The 6939-nt window shown below is 41.8% G+C and overlaps 1 pseudogene; it reads left to right on the top strand.

Annotated features, from left to right (window-relative positions):
* Positions 1-3843: 3843 nt before the first annotated feature.
* Positions 3844-5630, top strand: LOC102127076 (sal-like protein 4 pseudogene; annotated as a pseudogene).
* Positions 5631-6939: the final 1309 nt, after the last annotated feature.

Below are 6939 nucleotides of genomic sequence, written 5' to 3' on the forward strand. Positions count from 1 at the left end.
GCTACAGTAACCAAAACAGCATGGTACTGGTACCAAAACAGAGATATAGACCAATGGAACAGAACTGAGTCCTCAGAAATAATACCACACATCTACAGCCATCTGATCTTTGATAAACCTGAGAAAAACAAGAAATGGGGAAAGGATTCCCTATTTAATAAATGGTGCTGGGAAAATTGGCTAGCCATAAGTAGAAAGCTGAAACTGGATCCTTTCTTTACTCCTTATAAGAAAATTAATTCAAGATGGATTAGAGACTTAAATGTTAGACCTAATACCATAAAAACCCTAGAAGAAAACCTAGGTAATACCATTCAGGACATAGGCATGGGCAAGGACTTCATGTCTAAAACACCAAAAGCAACGGCAACAAAAGCCAAAATTGACAAACGGGATCTAATTAAACTAAAGAGCTTCTGCATAGCAAAAGAAACTACCATCAGAGTGAACAGGCAACCTACAGAATGGGAGAAAATTTTTGCACTCTAGTCATCAGACAAAGGGCTAATATCCAGAACCTACAAAGAACTCAAACAAATTTACAAGAAAAAAACAAACAACCCCATCAAAAAGTGGGCAAAGGATATGCTTTGTTTTTTTGTCTGGTTTGCTTGATTAGTCAATGTGGGTAAGAAAGCACTTTAGCAGGTTTTTTGTTTTGCTTTGTTTGCTTTTTCTGGGCATGGGAGACAAAGCCATTTTTATGCCAGAGAGACACCTCATATTATTGCTCTGAGCTTAAGATTTTGACCTGTTTAATCTGAGAGCCTAACTTATAAACATTTATTTATGTTTTGGAATTTATTTTATTTGGAAATGACTTGGACATTCTATAAGTATCATTTAATTTAACATAACTTTAGAATTTTAAATACATGGTAATATATACTTATTGGTTTATAAAAGATAGTCAGATACAAATTATATTTCTTAGAAAATGGGGTCTGGTCATATAGCTAAATGTTATTTACCCTGATAGGTAGTCTATTTTATTTTAGAATATCAATCCCTTAATTAACTGTTCCTCACCCTAAGCAATTGTTTTTCAGGCAAACTAGGATTTACATTTTGTGTCTAGATTGTTGGTTGTCATGGAGCTGTTGTAAGTTGTAAAGCCATTAGTTTGAAAGCCTTTTAAGACTATTAAAAAAATCTTGTCTGGAGTGCCATAAGCAGTGTGTTTATCTCAATACAAGTAGAAAAATTAGCAGATTCAAAGTCGGCAGAAAAAAAATAGAGATATAGAAAACTTAGAAGGCTCTACATGTTAACTCTGCAGTTACAGTTTCTAATTCAACTTTAAGTAAAACAAGCTTGGGGAGTTTGAATGATCCCCATGATGGCCACTGGTTTAAAAACATGGCCGGGCATGGTGGCTCATACCTGCAACTCCAGTGCTTTGGGAAGCCAAGGCAGGAGGATCACTTGAGGCCGAGAGTTCATGACCATCCCGGGCAACATAGTGAAACCCCATTTTCACACACACAAAAAAAAAATTAAAAAAATTAAAAAATGCATGAGGAAAATCATGTAATTGGCAGGAGTCCCCAAAAACCTGGCATGGCTTAATGTTTGAGAATATCATTTTTGTTTTATATTAATCTCTCAAGAGTGAAGAAAATTCTATAATTCCTGTCACGGAGTTTGGACTGATGTTTTAGATAGTGGTGACTGTCCTCGTGGTTTTTAATTGGCTGTCTTGTGCCCACCATTTAGAGTGTTTATTTTTGCTCTCAGAAAATGTTTAGAAACAAGCAAGGGGGAAAAAGGAGCCAGATGATTTACAGATGCACATGACCAAACCCAAATGAAACAAAAAATAAGAGTGTTCACAAAAATTTTAAGCCAGGCATGCAGACCACACAAAATACCATACCAGACATGCAGACCCAGACAAAATGTAAATTCTGTAGAAACGAGAGGACTCAAATCAGAAAAGCATTGCTCTTATTCCAGATAGCACCTGCCAGAAAAGACAAAACATCTTGTATTATCTCAGAAAGTGAAAAAGAATTCACTGAGGGAAGGGAGTCCAAGAAATAAAAAGGATATTTACTAGCGCAGAGAATGTAACTCATGGCAGCATAGAGCACAAAGGGCTCAGTTGATACTTCACTTGATACCAAGGGCTGCCGATTCCTCTGAGGTGGGTGCACTTGGGTCCCACTTCTGAGATATCATTTTATTAATCTAAATAACAAACAGGGAGGCTCTAAGAGAAAAATGTTTATTTGAGAATAGGGCACAGCAATGGGAACACATGTGCTGTAGGAAACTATGTGTATATTTAGGGAGGTAAAGACAGACAACATTTTAAAGAAAAAATGAGGATAATTACATGATTGTTTTGGAATAATTATCCTTAGCTACAAGAATCAATAATAAGAGTGGTGCCAGTACAAGATTAGATAGGCAGTTGCTGGGCAGATGTCCTTGCAGAAGAATTTTTGTGTGTGTAAGGTTGTGATGGCCTTTGTGCACAGCTTTAGTTTTTGCAGTCTTTTGTCATAATTCTTGTTATCAGGTATTTGTGCCTGAGAACTCTTCCTTTGTGGCGTTTCTTGGCTCTATTTATGAGGATTTTTAACACAAGTGACTTTGTTTTTATTTTGACAACCTTCACAGCCCCAGTCCAACGTGATTGGTGTCCTTATAAGAAGAGGAGAAGAGACAGACAGACATACACAGTGGGAAGATGATCTGAAGATTCACAAATGGAATGCAATATGACAACAGAAGCAGAGACTGGAGTGATGTGTCCACAAGCCGAGGATTGCCAGCAACACCAGAAGTGAAGAGAAAGGCATGGAACAGATTCTTCCCTAGAGCCTTCCCAGAGAGGAGGGCCCAACTCACACCTTGATTTCAGACTTCCAGCTTCCTGTGAGAAAATAAATTTCTGTTGTTTTAAGGCACCCAATGCGTGTTACTTGTTTTTTTTTTTTGTTTTTTTGTTTTTTTTTTTTTTGAGACGGAGTCTTGCTCTGTCGCCCAGGCTGGAGTGCAGTGGTGCGATCTCCACTCACTGCAAGCTCCGCCTCCCGGGTTCACGCCATTCTCCTGCCTCAGTCTCCCGAGTAGCCGGGACTGCAGGCACCCTCCACTGCGCCCGGCTAATTTTTTTTTTTTTTTTTGTATTTTCAGTAGAGCAGGATTTCACCGTGTTAGCCACGGTGGTCTCCGTCTCCCGACCTTGTGATCCGCCCGTCTTGGCCTCCCAAAGTGCTGGGATTACAGGCCTGAGCCACCGCACCTGGCCACGTGTTACTTGTTACAACAGTCTTAGAAAAAGAATACAGACTCTACTAAAAATAAAATCATTGGCTCAGAAAAAAAAAAACCATAAGCACAAATAAAAATTAAATGATTGAGTTGCAGTGTTATGGAGTGAAAAGGTCAGCAAATGCTATCTTCCACAAACAACTATAAAACTGGACAAAACTGTAAAAAGAATCATTTCAGGGCTTGGAATAGACCAAAGGCAAACAACAAAATGAAGAGCATTTATTTATTAAAAACTGCTGAACTTTGGGTAGGAATACTAGGAATCTAGTTTTGCTTAAAATGAAGTTTTAACATGATTATAAGGGAAAGAAGGAAGATGTTATCTCATGCAGCTATCATCATGCTAGAACTTCTCATTCATTCTCAAAAAAATTTAAACACACAAATGACACATGAATATTTTCTCATGGCAAAATAGTAAAACAATATCAATACAATGAGATTCCATATTGATTCTCATCTTTCATTCTCATTTCTTTTCTTTGACAGTAATGCAGCTAGGAAGATAATTTATATTGTGCTTGTTTTGATATTAAATAAATAATATCACAATGTCCTATATCACTGCTGCTGGAGCCACATCTGCAAACTCCGGGGTCAGTTCCTGTGGCTGCAGCGGGGGAAGCAGGTGCTCCAGTAACCCACCCAGGGAATGATGATGAGGTGAGTGAGAATGAAGCCACAGTACAGTGGCTTTGCCGGGAGGAGACGTGTGTCTGTGAGAAATGCTCTGCAGAGTTCTTTAGCATCTCTGACTTTCTGGAACATAAGAAAAAAATCACATTAAAAATCTACCTGTTCTCATCATGAATGACAGGGAGGGGCCAGTGTCTTCAGAAGACTTCTCCAGAGTTGTACTTAGTTACCAACCACCCAGTCCAAGCAGTGAGGATGGGCACAGGGAGAATGGTGTCAGCCCAGGGGACAGGAAGAAACCAGTTATGAACCTTGTGGTGTACCTAAAGACAGAGACCGTCCTGCTGCCCTCCTCCAAGATATAAGCTATTTACCTAAAAGCAAAGTGGCTAACACAAATGTAAGCTTGCAGGCACTATGAGCCACCAAGGTGGTGATGAATCAGCAGAGTGCAGATGTGCTGCCTGTCCCAGTGCCCATTTGTGCTTGAGCAGATCCTGTGTCTGCAGCAGCAGGGACAGCAGGTACAACTCACCCAGCAGATCGCATTCAGGTGCACATGTGGACCTCCCATGCTCTCCACTTTGGCGGTGGGAGAGGACCCTGGGCAGCCGCATATCCCAGCAGGTTTCTATGGCTGTGACTTTGCTCAGCCAGAAAGCTGGGAGCCAAGGTCTGTCTCCGGATGTGTTGAAACAAGCCAAACTACTTCACGCCAACATCCCTTCTGCCAACATTTCTTCTGCCAACATCCCTTCTACCGCCAGCTCTCTGTCCCCAGGGCTGATGCCCTTTGCGCTGAAGCCAGATGGAACCAGGTTGTTTCCAAACATCATGTCTCCTCTCCCAAGTGCTTTGCTTCCTCAGACGCCAGGCTCGGTGCTCTTCCAGAGTCCTTTCTCCACTGTGGCGCTAGACCCATCCAAGAAAGGGAAAGGGAAGCCACCGAGCATCTCCACAGTCAACGTCAAACCCAAAGACCAGGCGGTCCTTTACAAGCACAAGTGTCAGAGCAGTCTTCCTTCCATGTTTATCTGAGCCCAGCCAACCTATGTCAAAGTTGAAGTTCCTGGCATGTTTGTGGGACCCTTAACATTGTCCCCAGGATGACGGCTTTGTTAGCCGCCCAGCCACGCCCACAGGCCCAGCCACGCCGACAGCGCAAGCAACATGGCTGCATGTGGTATGGAAAGAACTTCTCGTCCGCTGGCGCTCTTCAGATTCATGGGTGGACTCACACGGGAGAGAAGTCTTTTGTATGCAACATTTGTGGGCGAGTTTTACCACCAAAGTCAGTTTCAAAGTCCTTTACATGATCCATGGAGCGAACAATAACTCAGCCTGCTGTGGGAGGAAGCTGGCCATGGAGAACACCATGGCTCTGTTAAGTACAGACAGAAAAAAGTCTCAGAAATGTTTCCCAAGGAAATCCTGGCCCCTTTGGTGAACGTGGACCCTGTTGTGTGAAACCAGTAGACCAGAATGCCCAGTGGCAGTCTGGCCATGAAGACCAATGAGATCTCTGTGATCCGGAGTGGGGGTGTTCCTAACCTCCTGGTTTCCTTGGAGGCCAGCTCCACTGTGAATAACACCACCGTCTTCGAGATGGATGGCTCCCAATCAGACATCAGTGCAGAATGTGGAAAAACCAGGTGTTACTGACAGCGTTCCCTCACTTCCTGGAAGAAAACAAGATTGCAGTCAGCTAAGCTAAAGGAGAACTTGCATGGAAGGAGAAATGCAGACACAGTGAAATCTCTAGAATCTGCTTTTTTGGTAAACACTCATCTCCTGTTTTCTTTTTCTTACTGATATGCAAATGATGTTTTTGAAGATTGTGACCGCAACCTCAGGCAAGTCCTACAATCACGACTGTTGCTATGTTGCTTTGCAAAAAATTGAAAAATCAAACAACAAAAAATGTTCATACCGAAACAAATAAAGACTAGCATTAAAAAATTTTTTGGAAAGAAGTGGGTCTTGCAAAGTAGCTTTTGTACTTGTGACAAACTGTATACATAGAACCTTTGTACAACCTAGAATTTTTTCCAAAGACTGGTTACCTATTTCAAGGTTGAACCACTGGAACTTATCGAACCCACATGGAAAAGACAATGACTTAGCCTAATTGAGGGGAGAGGGGTACTGTGTACTTCCATGATGACTATGTGGGTAAAAGGACAAGGTCTGCCATCTATTTAGGGGCCTATTTATAGACCCCAACCCTGTCCCCATCTTATTGTTTGTTTTTTTGAATGTACTTAAAAAAAATAAAACTAAGGTTGTAGAATTATAAAATTGCTTCAACTTTTTTTTTTTTTTTTTTTTTTTAAAGACGGAGTCTTACTGTTTCACCCAGGCTGGAGTGCAGTGGCATGATCTCAGCTCACTGCAACCTCCACCTCCTGGGTTCAAGTGATTCTCCTGCCTCAGCCTCCTGAGTAGCTGGGACTACAGGCATGCACCACCATGCCTGGCTAATTTTTTTGTATTTTTAATGCAGATGGGGTTTTACCATGTTGGTCAGGCTGGTTTCAAAATCCTGACCTCAAATGATCTGCCCACCTTGGCCTCCCAAAGTGCTGGGATTACAGGCGTGAACCACCATGCCTGTCCTGCTTCAACTTTAGAACCATAAGTCGGATGCCCTCAGATGGACTTACGGTAGTCCTTAGGGAGTTAGTCTGTGTGTTGCTGTTAAATGCAGTTCAGTTGGAGCCCTGAGAGTGCCAGTGTCCTCCCCACACTTCCCAGGTGCTGTCCTCTTCCTGAACCCCAGAAGAGGTGGGCACCTGAGCAGGGAATTTCAGGTGACTTAATTTAGTTTGTCAGTGCCTACTCTGTTGAATAACTGGGTTTTCATTCTTGAGAAGAAACTCATGGAAGGGTGTGTTTCCTATCACAGGTTCATATACTAATTTTTTTGTTGAATTCCCTTAGTTCAACAAAATTGGGACTTAAGCCAAGTAATTATGAAGTTTTTTTTTTGTTTTCTTCCTGAATATTTCATGAAGGCTA

Source organism: Macaca fascicularis, chromosome 2 (assembly GCF_037993035.2).
Source record: "Macaca fascicularis isolate 582-1 chromosome 2, T2T-MFA8v1.1".
Classification (NCBI taxonomy): domain Eukaryota; kingdom Metazoa; phylum Chordata; class Mammalia; order Primates; family Cercopithecidae; genus Macaca; species Macaca fascicularis.